This window comes from Apodemus sylvaticus, chromosome X, assembly GCF_947179515.1.
Source record: "Apodemus sylvaticus chromosome X, mApoSyl1.1, whole genome shotgun sequence".
NCBI lineage: Eukaryota > Metazoa > Chordata > Mammalia > Rodentia > Muridae > Apodemus > Apodemus sylvaticus.
Genome location: NC_067495.1, coordinates 88,074,981 through 88,094,130, shown reverse-complemented (window position 1 = coordinate 88,094,130; position 19,150 = coordinate 88,074,981). Strand labels below are relative to the sequence as shown.

The 19,150-nt window shown below is 39.7% G+C and overlaps 1 pseudogene; it reads left to right on the top strand.

The window, feature by feature from the left end:
- The first annotated feature begins 694 nt into the window (after nucleotides 1–694).
- LOC127674580 (ataxin-2-like protein) lies at nucleotides 695–2,498 on the top strand (annotated as a pseudogene).
- Nucleotides 2,499–19,150: the final 16,652 nt, after the last annotated feature.

The following is a 19,150-nucleotide window of genomic DNA, read 5'->3' as shown; positions in this document are numbered from 1 at the left end:
CTTCAGCTCCTGCAGTCCTATCTTAATTCTTTCATTGGTTCACTGTGAGTATCCACCTCTGTATTTATCAGGCTCTGGCAGAGCCTCTCAGGAGATATCCATATCAGGCTCCTTTCAGCAAGCATTTTTTGGACTCCACAATAGTGTCTGGGTTTGGCAACTGTATATGGGATGGACCCCCAGGAAGGGGCAGTCACTGGATGGCCTCTCCTTCAATCTCTGATGCACACTTAGTCTCTGTATATCCTTCTATGAGTATTTTGTTTCCCCTTCTAAGAAGGACCGAAATATCCACACTTTAATCTTCTTCTTGAGCTTCATGTGGTCTTTAAATTTTATCTTGGGTGTTCCGAACTTTTGGGCTAATATCCAGTTTTCAGTGAGTGCATATCATGTGTGTTCTTTGGGTCTGAGTTACCTCACTCAGGATGGTACTTTCTAATTCCATCCATTTGCTTAAAAATTTCATGAATTCATCACTTTTGATAGCTGAGTATATTCCATTATGTATACATACCACAATTTTTGTATCCATTCCTCTGTTGAAGGACATCTGGGTTCTTTCCAGCTTCTGGCTATTATAAATAAGGCCACTATGAACATGAAAAAAACAAAACAAGCAAACAACAACAACAACAAAAAACCCAACCAAACAAAAAAAAAACAAACAACAACAACAACAACAACAAAAAAAAAACGATTTCAGTTGGAAGTACTAAGGAAGTTTGGGGCCCAGTTTAAGCTTCAACCTAGTAGCTCCCCTGAGACAGGCCTGGATCCATTCCCTTCCAGGATCTTGAAAGAAGAGGCCAAAGAAAAGGAGAAAGAGATGGATGTTCTATTGGCTTCAGATCCCATGGGCTCCCCAGTCTCCTCCAAGACAGTATCCACATGGGATAAGGAAGACAAAGTGCTCCTGGCAGCAGTAGTAGGGCCAGAGGGGCCAGAGCAGCTTCCAACACCTTGTCCCAGTCAAACTGACAGTCCTCCAGTGGGCCTCATCAAGGGAGATGACAAAGCAGAGGGCCCTGTTACTGAACAGGTAGTCTACTTTGAACCCCAGTTCAATCAAACAAAGGAGTTCAATCAAACAAAGTTTCTGCTGTCTGTGAGCAAATCTGCCAGTACTCCAACTTCACCAGGGCCCCATACTCATTCAACACCTTCTGTACCAGTGCTGTACATCTCATATATACCTCAGATCCACATGGAACCAGCTGTATAGCCGGTGGTCGCCCCTGCGCTTCAAATTAATACACAAATGTTTACATTGGGAAGCCATCCCCAGGCCATCATATCCTCATCCACTTCTCAGTACCCTTCTGCAGAGCAACCTACCCCCCAAGCCCTCTATGTCACTGTTTACCAATTCTATCCACACCATGACACACAGCTCCATGGCCACCAACTGCATCTGGCCACTACAACTAGTGGGAGCCAACCACAATCCCAGCAATTGCCTGCCCCCGCTGCAGTCCCTGAATACCAGACAGGGCAGGACCCTCATCTTGGCAGTGGACAGCCACAGCAGAATCTGTACCTTCCAGGGTCCCTAACAGGCATACCACCTCTCTAACCACTGGGACCTTCTGCCCAGTCCCCTCAAAGCAGCTTCCCCCAGCCAGCTGCAGTATACGCCATCCACCCCCACCAGCAGCTGCCCCATGGCTTCACTAACATAGCGCATGTTACCCAGGTCCATGTCCAAACTGAAGTCACAGCAGCCCTGCCCCACACCCTGGGGTTCCCCACCTGCCCCAGGTGATGCTGCTGCATCCCGCTCTCTAAAGGTATGGTGCCCCCTGAATCTACTCTCAGCTTCCACACCTTCATCATACCCCTACATCATATATCCCCAAGGTGAGCCTGGCGCCTGGAGAGGCGCCTGGATTTCCAGGGGGAGCCTATGAGAGGATTCTTGAATTCTCTTTAGCTAGGATAATTTGGCATGGAAGAGCTGAGGGGCTGCAGGTTGGGGCAGTATGCATGGGTTCTGGCTGGGGATTGAGGGGTCTTGGAGGCAGGGCTGTCCCAGAGGGTGCTCGCTGACCCTCACTTGTCTGTGAAATATGTAGGGTGGGCAGAAGCCACTGTAGCCACCGCCAGGGGCTTGCTCCTGGCTCTGTCCTTTGCTTCCCTCCTTGCTCAGTTGTCATCCAGCAGCCTCCCTTCCCACTGCCTCCCCAGTTCTCAGTGCCCCTGTCTACTGGCTAAGTCAAGACAGACAGGGACAGGCTGAGGCATAGGGTGAGGAGCTGGGCAACTGAGAAAGAGCTCTCGCCTACTGAGAAACAAGATTGACCTGTACTTCTGACAGCCCCCTGAGACTCCTCAAGGAGGTTGCTCCTCCCAATACCCCTCATCCCCTGGATGTACTGACAGATTGACAGCTGCTCTTAGGTTCTAATATTCCTGTTCTCTCCATCTCTCTCTTTCCCCTCCAACTAGTTCAGTCTCATCTCTCCCAGCAGCTCTCCTTCTACCCTTGCTGGGGATGAGGGACTGAAGTTTGCCCTATGACCTCAGACCTCCATGAATGGGAAAAGAATGATCTATGTTTTTCCCCCCAGGAGCTGGGACCAGTACTAACTCTACCCTCAACCCCTTTCCCGTGGGGAGTTGGGAAATTCTTGCCAAGAACCATGAATGGAAGGGATCCTTCAAGTGGGCCCAGCTGTGATCCAGCAGGGTTCTGGGAGATTCCTGCTCTGCCCCTGCTGGGTCCCACCCAATCTTGTCCTCCCATCCTCAAATCTATTGTACTCCCTCCCCCCCAGTGCTGGAGACAGAAGATCTTTTATTTTCTATTATTTATAACCTCAAATATGACCCCCCCCCCCCCGTTTTTCTCCATTAACGTGAGTGTCCTTTGTGAGAGACCAACAGACAGATGCCTCAAGGACTTTTACTTTTTACTACATAATATAATTAAAAAAATTAAATTTTAAACTGAAAAAAATAAAATGGATCAATTTTCATTCTTCTATATGTAGACCTCCAGTTGAACCAAAACCATTTGTTGAAAATACTGTCTTTTTTCCACTGCATGGTTTTAGCTCCTTTGTCAAAGATCAAGTGCTCATAAGAATGTGGATTCAAATCCAGTCTTCAATTCTATTCCATTGATCTACCTGTCACTGTACTAATACCATGCAGTTTTTTGTTTGTTTGTTTGTTTTTTATCGCTATTGCTCTGTAGTATAACTTGAAATCAGGGATGATGATTCATCTATATGTTCTTTTATGGTTGAGAATAATAATAATAATTTTCACTATCCAGAGTTTTTTGTTATTCCAAATGAATTTAAGAATTGCTCTCTTTCTAGCTTCATGAAGAATTGAGTTGCAATTTTGATGAGGATTGCATTAAATCTGTAGATTGCTTTACTGTCTGGTTTTGTGTTTCAACTTGACACAGGCTGGAGTTATCACAGACAAAGGAGCTTCAGTTGGGGAAGTGCCTCCATGAGATTCAGCTATGGGGCATTTTCTCAATTAGTGATCAAGGGGGGAGGGCTCCTTGTGGGTGGTGCCATCCCTGGGCTGATATTCTTGGGTTCTATTAGAAAGCAAGCTGAGCAAGGCAGGGGAAGCAAGCCAGTAAGAAACATCCCTCCATGGCCTTTGTTTCAGCTCCTGCTTCCTGACCTGCATGAATTCCAGTCCTGACTTCCTTTGGTGATCAACAGCAACTTGCTTCTTGGTCATGATGTTTGTGCAGGAATAGAAATCCTAACTAAGACAATTTCTTTTGACAAAATGGTCACTTTTACAATATTAATCCTGCCAATCCACCAGCATGGGAGATCTTTCAATCATCTGAGGTCTTAGATTTCTTTCTTCAGAGACTTGAAGTTCTTTTCCTACAGATATTTCACTTGTTTGGTTAGAGTCACACCAAGATATTTTATATTATTTGTGACTATTGTGAAGGGTGTCATTTCCCTAATTTCTTTCTCAGCCCATTTATCCTTTGGGAACAGGAGGGCTACTGATTTGCTTGATTTAATTTTATATCCATCCAATTTGCTGAAGTTGATTATCAGTTGTAGGAATTTTCTGATGGACTTTTTGGGGTCACTAAAGCATACTATCATATCATCTGCAAATGGTGATATTGTGACTTCATCCTTTCCAATTTGTATCACTTTGACCACCTTTTTGTTGTCTAATTGCCCTGGCTACAATTTTAAGTACTATATTGAATAGACAGGGAGAGAGAGGACAGCCTTGTCTAGTCCCTGATTTTAGTGAGATTGCTTCAAGTTTTTCTTCATTTAGTTTGATGTTGGCTACTAATTTGCTGTATATTGCTTTTACTATGTTTAGGCATGGGTATTGAATTCCTGATCTTTCCAAGACCTTTAACATGAAGAGATATTGAAGTTTGTCAAATTCTTTTTCAGCATCTAATGAGATGAACATGTGGTGTTTTTTCTTTGAGTTTGTTTCTGTTATGGATTACATTGATTGATTTCTGTATATTGAACCATCCCCACATCCCTGGGATGAAGCCTACTTGATCTTGGTGAATGATCATTTTGATGGTTCTTGGATTTAGATTGTGAGACTTTAATGGAGTATTTTTGCATCAATATTCATAAGGGAAATTAGTCTGAAGTTTTCTTTCTTTGTTGGGTCTTTGTGTGGTTATATAAGCATAATTGTGGTTTCATAAAACTAATTGGGTAGTGTTCCTTCTGTTTCTATTTTGTGAAATAGTTTGAAGAGTATTGGTGTTAGGTCTTCTTTGAAGGTCTGATAGAATTCTGCACTAAAACCATCTGGTTCTTGGATTTGTTTTTGGTTGGGATACTTTCAATGACCACTTCTACTCCTTTAGGGGTTATAGGACTGTTTAGATGGTTTATCTCATCTGGATTTAACTTTGGTATTTGTCATCTGTCTAGAAAATTCATTTCATCCAGATTTTTAGGTTTTGTCGAGTATAGGCTTTTGTAGTAGGACGTGGTAATATTTTTAATTTCCTCAGCTTCTGTTGTTATATCTCCCTTTTCACTTCTGATATTTTTAATTTGGATATGGTCTCTGTGCCCTCTGGTTAGTCTGGCTAAGGGTTTATCTATCTTGTTGATTTTTTCTAAGAACTAGCTCCTGGCTTTGTGATTCTTTATATAGTTTTTGTTTGTTTGTTTGTTTGTTTCTACTTAGTTGATTTGAGCCCTAATTTTGATTATTGCTTGCCAACTATTCCTCTTGGGTGTATTTACTTCTTTTTGTTCTAGAACTTTCAGGTGTCCTGTCAAGCTGCTAGTGTATGCTCTCTCCAGCTTCTTTATGGAACCACTCAGAGCTGTGAGTTCTCCTCTTAGCACTGCTTTCATTGTGTTCCCTAAATTTGGGTATGCTGTGCCTTCATTTTTATTAAATTCTAAAAAGTCTTTAATTTCTTTCCTTATTTCTTCCTTGACCAAGGTATCACTGAGTAGGGCAATGTTCAGCCACCATTTTAGGGGGCTTTTTGTTTTGTTGTTGTTGTTTTTGTTATTGAAGACCAGCCTTAGTGCCTGGTAATCTGATAGGATACAGGAGCTTATTCCAATCTTCTTGTATCTGCTGAGGCCTGTTTTGTGACTGATTATATGGTAAATTTGGAGAAGGTACCATGACATGCTGAGAAAAAGGTATATCCTTTTGTTCTATACATATCTGTTAAATTCATTTGGTCCATATCGTCTGTTAGTTTCACTCTGTCTCTGTTTAGTTTGTGTTTTCATGATCTGTCCATTGATGAGAGTGGAGTGTTGAAGTCTTTCACTATTACTGTGTGAGGTGCAATGTGTGCTTTGAGCTTTATTAAAGTTCTTTTACTAATGTGGGTGCCCTATCATTTGGAGCACAGATGTTCAGAACTGAAAGTTCTTCTTGGTAGATTTTTCCTTTGATTAGTATGAAGTGTAATTTTCTTTTTTTGATAACTTTTTGGTTGAAAGTCGATTTAATTCAATATTAGAATGGGTGCTCCAGCTTGTTTTTTGCGATAATTTGCTTGGAAAATTGTTTTCCAGCCTTTTACTCTGAGATAGTGTCAGTCGTTCACACTGAGGTGTGTTTCCTGTATGCAGCAAAATGCTGGGTACTGTTTACATATCCAGTCTGTTAGTCTATGTCTTTTTATTGGGGAATTGAGTCCAATGATGTTAAGAGATATTAAGCAATTGTGAGTGATGCTTCCTGTAATTTTTTTCCTAGAGGTGTGTTTGTGTGGCTGTCTTTTTCTTTGGTTTGCTGAAAGATTACTTTCTTGCTTTTTCTAGGGTGTAGTTTCCCTCCTTGTTTTGGAGTTTTCCATTTATCATCTTTTAGGGCTGGATTTGTGGAAAGATATTGTGGAAATTTGGCTTTGTCACAGAATATCTTGCTTTCTCCATCTATGATAATTGAGAGTTTTGCAGGGTACAGTAGGCTAGGCTGGCATTTGTGTTCTCTTAGGGTCTGTATGACATCTCCCCAGGATCTTCTAACTTTCATAGTCTCTGGTGAAAAGTCTGGTGTAATTCTGATAGGTATGCCTTTATATGTTCTTTGACCTTTTTTCCCTTATTGCTTTTAATATTCTTTCTTAATTTTGTGAATTTGATGTTTTGACTGTTATGTGATGGGTGGAATTTCTTTTCTGTTCCAATCTATTTGGAGTTCTGTAGGCTTCTTGTATGTTCATTGGCATCTCTTTCTTTACGTTATGGAAGTTTTCTTCTACAATTTTGTTGAAGATATTTACTGGTTCTTTTTAGTTGGGAATCACTGCTCTCTTCTATACCTATTATACGTAGGATTGGCCTTCTCATTGTGTCCTGGATTTCCTGGATGTTTTAGGTTAGGAGTTTTTTGCCTTTTACATTTTCTTTGACTGTTGTATCAGTTTTCTATGGTATCTTCTGCACCTGAGACTGTCTTTTCTGTCTCTTGTATTCTGTTGGTGATGCCTGCATCTATGACTCCTGATCTCTTTCCTATGATTTCTATCTCCAGATGTTACCAACCGCGTGGGGTTCTGCTGCGGGGGTAACCAGGGTTCCTTGGTCCAAGAAGACACAGGTCCAGCAGAAACAAAACAAACTGACATGACCACAGAGGTGGTTTAAAATCTGAGTGTATTTTTCGGATATCTCTCAAAGTCCAGTCTAGTCTACATCTCGAATTAAGCATCATTCTCTCTCTGTGTGTGTGCGTTTGTGTGTGTGTGTGTGTGTGTGTGTGTGTGACTCAATTTAATCTCTTAGAGTTAGTAAGTATAAACTGTATCCTGAATCCCTGAATCACACCTGGTTAAGCTTCCCTTTCTATTCAGGTGGGCCTGAGATAGCCTGACTGCAAGCAAAATCAAGAGTCAACAGGGGGAACTAGATTAACTTGTGGGGGGAAGTAGCTAGGGACCAACTCAAATGTAAATTCTACCTTGCCCAAATACTCATCTTTCTGGCAGGGACCTCTTAAGATTTCTCAGATGTAAATATCCTTAGTCTGTGCTATTGTTTGGAAACTATCTGCCCTGAAAGGTAGTAGACTAGAACCTGTAACTGGAATTTCTAGAATACCTTTTTTTACCATAATAACATAAATGGTTGAGGCAAAGCAGAATTTTTTGTTATAAGATGGATTCTAACATATCTTTATTTGCTTGGTTAGGCCATGTCTCCGTTATAAGAAAATAGGAGAGTTTAAGAAATTGCCAAGTGAGATTTATCTGCTTCTAAATATACGGGGAGGTCCATTATTCCCAGGAGACATTTTTTTTCCGTCTCTGTCTGTAAAATATCATGTCTACAGACTTTCACTGGGCAACCATGGCATCCAGAGTTGTCTCCCTTTGTGATTTCTTTAGTGTTTCTATTTCCATTTCTAGATCCTGGATGGTTTTGTTCAATTCCTTCACCTGTTTGATTGTGTTTTCCTGTAATTCTTTAAGGGATTTTTGTGTTTCTTCATTACGGGATTCTAGCTGTTTACCTGTGTTCTCTTGTATTTCTTTCAGGGTGTTATTCATGTCCTTCTTAAAGTCCTCTACCATTATCATGAGATGTGATTTTAAATCATAGTCTTGCTTTTCTGGTGTGTTTGGGTATCCAGGGCTTGTTGTGGTGGGATAATTGGGTTCTGACAATTCCAAGTAGCCGCAGTTTCTGTTGCTTATGTTCTTGCCCTTGCCTTTAGCCATCTGGTTATCTCTGGTGTAAATTGTCCTTGCTGTCTCTATGACTTGTCCCTTCTGCAATCCTGTGTATCCATAATCCTGCAAGACCAGTTCTTTCTGGGGAAATTTGGGTATGGAGAACTGTGGCACAGGTTCAGCTCTGGTGTGCAGACAGAAACTGGAAAAGTTTGTCCCTGGATCTTCCTTGGTTCTTATATCCTGATGATGGATCACTCTTGGGCCAAAAATTTGAGCAGAAGTGTTGGCCTTACCTGTGCTCACAGGTGTTTTGGCACTCCTAGGAGACCAGCTTTCTCCTGGTGGTATTTTGGCATGGAGAGCTGTGCCATAGGATCAGGTGAGGGTGCTGTGGCACCTGTTTCAAATATCTTAATAGGACTTTCCCTGAGGGCACCCCTTTATTCCAATGCAGATTAGACTTCTCCTTAACTTCTTTTTTTCTTTTTTTTTATTGAATATTGTCTTCATTTGTATTGCCTATAGTAAAACCTTTCCCAATTTCCCCCTTCCCCAAAAACCCCCAACCCCTCCTCCTACTTCCTGCCTCCACATATATGCTCCTCCACCTGACACACTCCTAACTGCACCCCCCTTGGTTTCCCTTTGTTGGGGCCTCTATTTAGCCTTTACCTGACCAAGGACCACACCTCCCACTGATGCCCAACAAGGCCTTCCTTTGCCACATTTTTGGCTGCAACCATGTGTATCCCTTGGTTGATGGTTCAGTTACTGGGAGTCGTGGGGCACCTGGGTGCATAAGCAACTTCAGCAAAGTGGCTAGATATAAAATTAACTCAAGCAAATCAGGAGCCTTCCTCTACTCAAAGGATAAACAAGGTGAGCAAGAAATTAGGGAAATGACACCCTTCACAATAGTCCCAAATAATATTTCATACCTAGGTGTTACTCTAACAAAGCAAGTGTACTGGCTAGTTTTGTGTGTCAACTTGACACAGGCTGGAGTTATCACAGAGAAAGGAGCTTCAGTTAGGGAAGTGCCTCCATGAAATCCAGCTGTGGGGCATTTTCTCAATTAGTGATCAAGTGCAGAGAGCCCCTTATGGGTGGTACCAACTTTGGGCTGGTGCTCTTGGGTTCTATAAGAGGGCAGGCTGATCAAGCCAGGGGAATCAAACCAGTAAGAAACATCCCTCCATGGCCTCTGCATCAGCTCCTGCTTCCTGACCTGCTTGAGTTCCAGTCCTGACTTCCTTTAGTGATGAACAGCAATGTGGAAGTATAAGCTCAATAAACTCTTTCCTCCCCAACTTGCTTCTTGGTCATGATGTTTGTGCAGGAATAGAAACCCTGACTAAGACAGCAAGTGAAAGATCTATATGACAAGAAATTCAAGCCTCTGAAGAAAGAAATCAAAAAAGGTTTCAGAAGATGGAAGGATCTCCTATGTTCATGGATTGGCAGGATCAATATTGTAAAAGTAGCCATCTTGCTGAAAATGATCTACAGATTCAATGCAATCCCCATCAAAATCCCAAATCAATTCTTCATAGATCTAGAAAGAGCAATTTTCAAATTCATCTGGAATAACAAAAAACCCAGGATAGCAAAAACTATTCTCCACAAAAAAATAATCTTCTTAAACCCTTTATTTATTTCTTTACAAGCCTTGATATCAATGTGAAATTTATTGGTTTTCTTTCCCTCTTCAGACTTCACATTTTTTATTTCATTTTTTCCTTACTTGCTCCTTTTTATTATAGACCTGCATTAAGTTGAAAACTACCACAGGACAGGGTCATTATTAGGCTCTTTTGAAATATCCTCCAGAAAAGAAATTATTGTATTACCTTTTTATTTGGTCTCAGGAAACTTCTTAGGAATAGAGAAGAAAGCAGAGATGTTATTTAACAAAATATCAAATGAATTGTCTCTAGCCCAGTTGATAATTTTACTTTTCTATTACTGTAATAAAAAGACATGACTAAGGCAACTTATAAAACAAAAAGATTTGATTGGACTTGGAGTCTATGATAGTATAGTAAAGGCATGGCCAGCAGGAACAACTGAGAACTCACATTTTAAACTGTATCCAGGAAGTAGAGAGTACACTGGGGATGGTGTCTATATTTTGAAGCTTTAAAGACCACCAGTAGTGACAAACCTCCTCCAACTATGCCATATAACCTAGCCCTTCCCAAACAGTTTTACCAGCTTACAACAAAATATTCAAAAATATGAGCCTCTCAAGTCACTATTGTTGCAGCAATTACCTTGTATATGATTATCTCCAATTACATTTGCTTTCTATTTTTAATATATATGATGATTATCAATTTAATAAATAAAATGTACTATTGTAATATTTTACTCTCACTTCTCTATTACTCTCTTTATACCCATCCAAATCTTCTGAACATCTTCTTTTGAACTAGTCCTCCTTTTTTCTCTTCCCTTTTCCTACTTATTTCAATTGGTATTGCTTATATGAGCATGGCCAGTGGCTACTTACTATAACATGGACCATGTGCATATCACCAATGGCTATACTACTCTCCTTGTCAAACATTAACTACTGATGGCTTCTCTGGTAGGGATAAGACTTCAAAACAATGACCCACACCCCAGCAATCCTCCCCATCCCACAGGTCATATCATTTTGCTACTCCTTCCTCTCAGAGGTTCACTAGGCCCTTGTGGTAGTGATCTATATATCCCACATAGGAAAGGACATACATCAGTCACTTATTTTTAACACTTTTACCCACTATGAGTGACTGCACAAATGACTACTCACTGATCAAAGAAACTTCTCTAATCAAGGCTGAGAGTAGTTAAGAAAATATGGACAAAAATATCTGAATGCTCTTATAATTTGTGGTCTAAAAGAAAGACAGAAACATAAAAGAATATGGCATGGAATCAAATTCACATGGAGGTGTTGCTTACCCAATCTTTATTTTTCTTAAACATCTACTCGTGAAAATATTAAATATCCTTAACTTGAAAGGATTATATGAGGAAAACTACCCAAATGACTTTAATTTAGTCAGATTTGCCTACTGGTATTCAGTCTCATCATTCTTATCTGATTTTCTGTCCTACCATACTTATCATATTTCTCTCTCTTCCTGAAACTATCAATTCCACCATAAGTGCCTCTCTAGGTTTAGAGAGTCATAGTTCTGGATCCTGTCACCATCATTAAACGTTGTGTTCTAGAAGAAAGTTAGTATCATTGTATGGTACAACATTTTCTTCTTCTTTGCAGGCTTCATGGAGGCTTGTCTTTACTTCCCAGCAACTGGCTTATAAGCATGTATCATCATTTCAGTTTAAAACAACAACCACAATAGCAACAACAACTTGCTTCCAAAAATGGAACTCAGATCTTTATGTTTTCAAAGGAAGCCCTTTGCTGACTTAGCTACCCCTTTAGCCCAATATTAAAATAAGTTTAGTACACGAGTAAGAAGTTATTTTCACCTCAGTAAGAAGCTAACAGCATTTTATTCTGGGTTAAACAATAATATTTCATAATCGTAAGTGATACTGCCTTTCTGCTCCCATTGTTAATTAGCAAAATATTCTGCTGCATTGTATGTTAGGCTGAAATTGCTCATTAAGGTCATATTTTATTAGAAGTTTTGGCTTAGATAGCAAATATAATGTCAGTCAGAATCTAGAAGTCTAAGTCAAACTGTATGAGTAAATGTAAGACTTGATAAATACTAACAGGTTCAGGAACAGAACATTCACAAAAGATTAAGCAGAAACAATAAAAAATGAGCCATTGGTTGTAGAATTTGTCACATTAAGCTAGATTTAATGTGACAAGTATAACTTGAGTTACAGAGAAACAAGTAAAACTCTACTTCATTTTAGTCTAAGATGTCAAATAGTTCAGCAAGGAAATAATTGCAAATTAAAACTTTAAGTCATTGGGTCTAGAGAGAATAATAGCCAGAGGTTAAGAGTTCAGTGTACAGAGCCATATTGGGTGTCATGCCACTTGGTAGGAACTCCACATTGATCAAGGTGAACTTCCTCTCCCAGCCTTTGTTGAGCAGGGATTCTTGTGCTATTCAGGATCCTGCTCTACCTAGGGTGGAGAAGCTCAGAGTGAAGGTGAAGTTCATTGTTCCTCCAGGCCTACGAATTCCTGAATTAAGCAGGTGACCCACCCAGCTGCCTGAGCAGTGGAGCCAAGAACTGCCAGATGAATTCCCTTGGAACTCAGCCTGGAATCTGGGGGCGGGGGGGGGGGGGGTTGCCCAAACTGTTAAATGGTCTGACTGCCATTAAATTTGGGGTCTCGATCAGTAAACTATCATCATGGCCCTCCTTCTTTTCCCCTATCCATCCCTCAGTTTCTGTTCCAGGAACCCAATTCACAGTAGCTACAGAATGTAACAGTTCACTTCCTGGGAGCCCCATTGAGCCCCATTGTCTAGATCTGGGCTTCCTCCAAGGTTTGGAGGAGACATGTGGGACTTGGAGAATGTCCTGCCTTCCTGTGGAAACTTTCAGGAGCCCCAAACTAGCCAGCATGTAACCCTGCTTGACCACCCATCCTAGTCTTATTCACCCACCAACCCAGCAGGTCCACCTGAGACAGCCTGGGTGAATGGCACCACATGAGGTCCTCTGAGCTCCACTATCTAGATCTGTCCTTGCTCCTTAGTTTGTAGGAGATTTGCAGGACCTCAAGAGCATCCTACCTCCATATGGAAAACTTCAGAGTCCCCAAAACTAATAAGCTTGGAACTTTGGCCAAGAAACCATCCTAGTTAGATCTGTCTACCATTCCACCTGAATCTGACTGGGACACAGCCTGTAGAATAGGGTCCACCCATGACACAGCATGTACAGTGGGGGCTATCTGAGGCCCAGCCAATAGAGTAGGATACTCTTCATTGTCTGGCTTGGAATTTCCACACACACCCCCTGCCACCTTCCTGAGAAACCCTGCTGGCATAAGGATCATCCAGCCAACACCAGGGAAAATCAGATGCTTAAAGAATAGATTAAGAATACAGTCAACAAACAGTTTCCACTGAAAAAGGATTCAGGTGAAACGAAGAGCACCACGATGAGCTGCACAAAGGTGCTGGGGCACCACAGCATTCCCTGCAGGGAGCACTCCCTTGGAATGCACTGCAGCTGTAAATGCAACTGTTATCAAGGTGCTGGGGGCGGGTGGGGGCGCACCACAATCCCTGCAGGGAGCGTTCCCTCGGAATGTATTGCAACAGGCTATAAATGAGACTGTTTGATGGTTACCATTGCTCTGTTCACCTCAGAAAACTGCATTCCTTCTAGTTGATTAAACATTCAATTACAGAACTATACATTGAACATATAGGGAAAAAATGATAAATTTGCAGCTTGGGACTTAGAATTTCTTAAACATGTGAATATTTTGCTGGGTAACACTGGAGATAGGACTACTGAAAATTGTTGCACTGGATTGTACTACTGAAAATTGTTGCACTGGATTGTACTACTGAAAATTGTTGCACTGGATTGTTTTAAGATTTCAATTTTTCTTTAATGAGTAGTAGAATCAGATTGTCCATTCCAAAATGTTTTTTCTCTGATCACAAAGAACAAGTGTATCTCTTATGATGGTGGAAAAAAAGGAGTTAATTAATGCAAATAAACTTTTCACAATATTAAAAAAAAAAAAAAAAGAATACAGTCAACTAGACTCAGGGAAATATGGCACCACCAGAGCCCAGGTCTTCTGCTAAAACAAAACCTGGATATCTAATGAAACTGAAGCCCAGAGAGAGGATCTTAAATCCAATCTTATAAAGATAATGGAGGGTTTTTTAAAGAGGACATGAATAAATCCCTTAAGTAATTTAGGGAAAAATACATTTAAGCAAGTATAGGCATTAAAAGAGGAAGCAAATAAATAGAAAGGAATACAGGAAAATACAATCAAACAGGTGAAGTGTATGGATAAAATTACCCAAGAAGTGAAATGGGAACTGGAAGCAATAAAGAAAGCACAGACTGAGGCAATCCTGGGTACAGAAAACCTAGGAAAAAGAACAAGAACTACAGTCATAAGCATCACCAACAGAACGCAAGAGATGGATGAGAGAATCTCAGGGGTAGATACAATAGAAAAAAATCAATATATCAGTCAAAGAAAATGAAAAATCAAAACGTTTATGACAGAAAACTTTGGGACATGATAAAATTGGGACACGATAAAAATTGGGACAATCTAAAACACTAAAACTGAGATTATTAGGAATAAGAGGAGAATAAGGAGGAGGAAGAAGAGGAGGAGGAGAAAGGGGAGGAGGAGAAGGAGGAAGAAAAGAAGGAGAAGGAGGGAGGAGGAGGAAAAGGAGGAGGAGGAGGAGGAGGAAGATTCCCAGCTGAAAGGTCAAGAAAACATCTTCGACAGAATCATAAAAGAAAATTTCCCTAACCTAAAGAAAGAGCTGCCAATAAAGGAATAAGAAAATTATAGAACACCAAGCAGAGTGAAACAAAAAAGAAACATCCTAATAAATAATAATCAAAACACTAAATATATAAAGCAACTTCAACAAAGAATTTTAAAAGCAGCAAGGGGAAAAGACCAAGTAACATATAAAATCAGACCTATCAGAATTACGCCATATTTTTCATTTGAGACTGTAAAAGTTAGAAAGGCCTGGGTAGAGGTCTTCCAGATTGTAAGATATCACAGATGTCATCCCAGATTACTACACTCAGCAAAATTTTCAATTACCATCGATGGAGAAACAAAGATATTCCATGACAAGTCCAAACTCAAACAAAACCTTTCCACTAACCCAGCCTTATATAGGATACTAGAAGTAAAACGCCAACTCAATGAGGCTAATTACACTCAAGAAAACACAAGAAATAATACTTTCACACCATTAAATCCAATAAAGGAGAAAACACACACACACACAAATAAACCACCACCAACATTAAAATAACAAGAGATAACAATCATTATTCATATCTCTCAATATCAGTAGACTCAATTCCCCAGTAAAAAGAGACAGGCTAACAGAATGGATGGGTAAACAGAATCCATCCTTCTGGTGTATACCAGAAATATCTCGCAAAACAAAGACAGTCATTATCTTGGTATAAAGGGGTAGACAAGGTTTTCCAAGCAAATGTGCTGAAGAAACAAGTTGTAGCAGCCATTCTAATGTCTAATAAAATAGACTTTCAACTGAAAGTAATCAAAAGAGACAGGGAAGATCACTTCATATTTATCAAAGGTAAAATACACTAAGAGGGCATCTCAATTTTGAACATCTAGACTCCAAATGCAATGGCAAACAAATTTGTAAAAGAAACATTTTTAGAGCACATCAAACCCCATACATTAGTAGTGGGAGACCTCAACACCTCACTTTCACCAATGGATAAGTCATTTCAGACAGAATCTAGCAGAAAAATAATGATACTAACAATGGTTTATGATTCAAATCTGCCTAACAGATATCTATACTACATTTCACCCAAACACAAAAGAATACACCGTTTTCCCAGTACCTCATAAAATCTTCTCCAAATTGAGCATATAATTGGTCACAGAGCAACCCTTAACAGATACAAGAAGGTTGAAATAATCCCATGCATTTTTATCAATTTTCCCTTGATTTAAGCTGGACTTAAATAACAACAATAAAATGCCTACATACTCAAAAAAACTGAACAAATGTCTACTCAATGATTACTGGTTCAGGGAAGAAAGAAGAGTTTCTAGAATTTAATGAAAATGAAGGTAAACATACCCAAACTTATAGGACACCAGGAAAGCAATGCTAAGATAAAAGTTCATAGAGCTAAATGCCTTCATAAAAAATCTACAAAGATCTCATATCTTACTAATGGATTAAAAGTTTATCTGAAGGCTCTAGAAAAAAAGAAGCAAATACACCAAGGAGGAGTATATACCAGGAAATAATCGAACTCAGGGCTGAAATCAATAGATTTGGAACAAAAATAATACAAAGAATCAGTGCCCCAAGAGATGGTTCTTCGATAAAATCAACAAGATAGAGAAATCCTTAGCCAAACTAACTAAAAGTCAGAGAGATGGTATCCAAATTTGAAATTCAGAAAAGAAAGCAAAGACATAACAACAGACACTGAGGAAAATTTAAGAATGATTAAGTCTTACATCTGAAACTTGTATTCCACAAAATTGGAAAATCTAAATTAAATGGATCATTTTCTAGACAGATACCATTTATCACAGCTAAATCATGACTAGGTAAACTATCTGAATAATCCTATAATCCCTAAGGAAATAGAAGCAGTAAGTTCTTGGCCAGATGGTTTTAGTATAGAATCCTACCAGACTTCAAAGAAGTGCTAATGCCAAGACTCCTCAAACTATTCCACAAAATGGAAACACGAGGAACACTGCTGAACTCATTCTATGAATTCGCAGTCACCCTGTTACCTAAACCATACAAAGTCTCAACAAAAAAATAGAATGTTAGGCCCATTTTAATTACATATATTGATATAAAAATAGTTACAAACCAAATCCAAGAACACATTAAAGAAATCATCCACCATGGTCAAGTAGTAAGATTCAGCCCAGGGATATAGGAGTGGTTCAATATATAAAAATCCATCATATAATCAAGCTGAAAGAAAAAAATGGATGATCCTTACACTAACTAGATGATGAAAACGCAATTGACAAAATCCAACACACCCCTTCATTATAAAAATCTTGGCCATTTTTATACACAGTGGATACACAGGCATATCTAAACACAATAAAGGTAATATACAGCAAGCCAATAGCCAACATCAAATTAAATGGAGAGAAACTTAAAGCATTTCCACTAAAATTGGAGACAAGACAAGGCTGTCCATTTGCCCCGTATCTCTTCAATATAGTATTTGAATTTCAACTAGAGCTATAAGAACACCAAAGGGCATCAAGGGAAAAAGTGAAAATATTGCTATTTGCACATGGAATGATAGTATACATAAGTAAACTCAAAAGGTATACCAGAGAACTCCTAAAACTGCTAGACACCTTCAGCAAAGGTACACCTTCAGCTGGATACAAAATTAACCCAAAGAAATTAGAAGCCCTTCTCTACACAAGCAATAAATGGGCTGAGAAAGAAGTTATGGAAACAATACCCTTCAGAATAGCCACAAATATCCTAAAATATCTTGGTGTAACTTTAACAATGGAAGTGAAAGACCTATATGACACAAACTTCATGTCTATGAAGAACTAAATTGAGGAAGATATCAAGTAGCAGAATAATCTTCCTTGCTCATACATCAGTAGGATTAACATAGTGAAAATGGCCATCTTATTAAAAGCAATCTATAGACTTAATGCAATCCCCATCAAACGTCCAACATAATTCTTTATAGATCCTGAAAGAACAATTCTCATTTTCATATGGAAAAAAAAAACCTTAAGATAACTAAAATGATCCTGAACAATAAAAGTACTTCTGGTGGTATCACTATCCCTGGCTTCAAACTGTACTACAAAGCAATAGCAATAAAAATGCATAGTATTGGTATAGAAATATACAAGGGACTCAGTGGAATACAATTGAAGACCTAGAATTGAACCCACACACATAGGAATACTTGATTTCTCACAAAGAAGCCAAAACCTACAGTGGAAAAGGGAGATCAGCAAATGGTGCTGTTCTAACAGGATGTCTGCATGTAGAAGAATGCAAACAGATCCATATTTATCACCCTGAAAAATCACAAGTCCAAATGAATCAAAGAACTCAACATAAAACCAGACACACTTATTTGATGGAACAGAAATTGGGGAGTAGCCTTTAACAAATCAGTAAAGGAGACAAGTTTGAAGTGGAAACTGCTAGTTTCTTTGGAAAGTTGGTTATGCTAAACAATATTTCACTGGAGCACACAGGTGAAAGGATGTCTTGCTAAAGCAAGTACGTGAAAAGCATTTTTTTCCTGAAGCTGGTGAAGCTGGTGAAAAGATGTTTTGATATAGCAAACACGTGAAAGGACCCTTGATGAAGGAATATTTGACTATGACTCCACAGACAGTGAGAAACAAGCACTGAGCTTTGGTTTGGTTTGTTACACCTCTCCATTCTTCACTAGCAACAGGCATATATTCATTCACCTTACGGAGCATTGTTGAACCATTGAGAGAAGCTTGCCAATGAAGTGCTCACTAGGTTCCTGTGGCAGTTTGCCACTTCTGTGGCATTGACTCAGATTGTGGAGACTGGCAGTTTCTCCAGGATTAAACTGCAATTGCCTGGTGTCTGCTTGCTGAAAAGACAGGACTGTAGCTGCTGGTTTATGCCTGGTGTCTGCCTGACTAGAGGACATGTCTGCTTCTGCTGAATCACATTTGGTATTTGCTACAGGACTGAACTACTGCCAAAGAAGATCAAGCTTACCCCCAAAGTACTCTTGCTGAACATGCCCAATTCTCCTATATCCTAATACATTTTTCTCTTTCACTACATTTGCTAGGTGGTGGGATTGAGGAGAGGTTGAACCCTTATTAAAGATAGGTTGCAAAAAATGTATTTCTATACAGCTTCCTGAACAGAACACCAGTGGCTCAGGCACTAAGGACAAGTAATAAATGAGACATAATGAAATGGAAAAAGCTTCTGTAAGTCCAAGGACATCATCATCAGGACAAAACAACAACCTACAGATTGTGAAAAGTTCTTCATTAACCCAATATGCAAACAGAGGGCTTGTTGTTGGGGACCAGAGAGCTTGGCTCAACGCCCCCAGCTGAGCTGTTTGCACAGGTTTCTTGAGAGCAAAACATCCCGTGGCTTAGCTTTATTCCTGCCTTCCTGCCCAGCATGGAATGGACTTCCCAGCTGCCTGACCTATTACTATAATTGTTTTTTCCTGTTCCCTTCCCTGGCCTCTAGTATATATATTGCTGGTCTCTCAGTAAAGTTTTGGCATTCTCCTTGCAAAATGACCGTGTCTGTGTTTTTTGTTAATCCCCCAGGACTATGC